Genomic DNA, 1860 nt, shown 5'->3' on the forward strand with positions numbered 1-1860 from the left:
AATAAAACATTTTAAGTTGTGAAAAATATTTAAAAAATATTGCAAATAGAGGATGAATACAATATGGTCATGTCAAATTTGAACCTTAAACATGACTATGACCTAACTGTTCCTTGGTCACTTTGTTATTTTTTGTATGGGTCATATAACATTTCAATTTTTTACACGCTGATGCTTGTATCCACCCTACACGTGCATGATTTAATTAACATTTTTTAACTTATACCCCATAATTTTTCACCATATGAAGCTAGAGGGTTAAGATGTTCTTACTGCATATTTTCATGTAAAAATCTTCCATGTAGAGGATGAATACAAGTACATGTTCATGTAAAATTTGAAACATAAACAGATAAAGCATAACTGCAATATTCACACCGTGGACATGACTTAGAAAATCAAATTAGTGTATGTTTGTACAATATCCTTACCTACATCAGGTAAAATTGTTTATTCAACATTTCACAATAGTATGTCATTGGTTTTCCCTCTTCATGCCACATGACACGGTGCTCCAAACAGATGTGCCATGTGGCACATGATTTGAAAAGGTGTGTTGATGCCCCTTGGAGAATAGGTGTTGGGGTTGCAGGTTCGCGAAACCAATTACCACACATGATGTCCCTTCGGGGACATCCGATAAAAACTACCACACATGATGTGAACTGAGCGTAGCTAAGATGAGTAGGTTCCTTGTGATGCTAGCGCGCATGACATGGAAATCGTGTTAGCGAGCATGGCAACTCCAATGCAGTTCTGTTTTTGCCGGAAAATCATTGTCCTTGTGAAATAAACTTGCCATCCTCGCGACACCTAAACTTGCAAATAAAAAAGTTGACGATTCCCATCTGTTTCAGCGAATATTCTCTGGTTATGGTTACCAAAAAACAAATAATTGAAGAGGCATATGCCGGGTCACTTGTTTGCGAAGTAATCATTTGTAGTCTATTGAGAACCCTTCCATGGGGCTGGCCATTAGGGAGGCTATCACTAATTAATTGCGGGACAAATCTGTTCCACGTAACCCCTCATCTGTTATCTATCTTGCCAGTGCTGATCGAATCGTATCTTCTCGCCGGTGAGCTCGATCAGTTGCTGCATTTTCCAGGTGTTTTCCAGGTGTCCCGTTCACGCATGCTTTATGCAGATGTGCTACAGCACGTGCTAAACGTGTAGGATAAACGTGGCTACCTGGAGATTCGATGCATCGATCCATGCCCATCACATTGTACTAATCACAGGCTTTGCAGCTCTCCTTGATTTCACACGTGCGAGCAAACGAGTGTGTACGTTTGGTTTGTGCCGGAAGAGATCGGCATCTTTCTTCCTGATGCGGCCGTTTTAATTAGTGTTGGTCCCGGTTGACTCTAGCCCAGAGTCAACATTCATGAACCTTTCTGTTTCTTCATGTTCATTGTTTCCAGAATGTTGAACAAATTCTTCGTTACTTTTTGATGTGGTCTTGCTGCCATATGAAACCGGGATAATTCCAAAGAATTCAGCACTGGTCCAATAGAGATGTCTGAAACAAGATATGTGATGCGTGGACTATTTCTCTCTCAATAGTTTGGATTGATTACCACATATGTCATGTGGTACGTGATAATTGTCATAAGTGTTGTTTGACACTACACAGCTTACGTCCCGTCCCCCGCGTCGCCTCTGGGCGGCTCGGGCGGAGCCCAGCACCGTCGGCGCCTCGTCCCACCCCGCCCCCTCCACCTCCCCTCGCCGCCGCCGAATGACGCGGCCGGGCTAAGCCCGCGCAGCGGACGGCGGCGGCGGGGCTCTCCTGGCCCGCAGCGGCGCGGGCGGCTCTGGATCTCGGGCGGCGGCCCGGTCTTCGCGGCGGTTGTCGGC

Source organism: Triticum aestivum, chromosome 7B (genome assembly GCF_018294505.1).
Source record: "Triticum aestivum cultivar Chinese Spring chromosome 7B, IWGSC CS RefSeq v2.1, whole genome shotgun sequence".
Classification (NCBI taxonomy): domain Eukaryota; kingdom Viridiplantae; phylum Streptophyta; class Magnoliopsida; order Poales; family Poaceae; genus Triticum; species Triticum aestivum.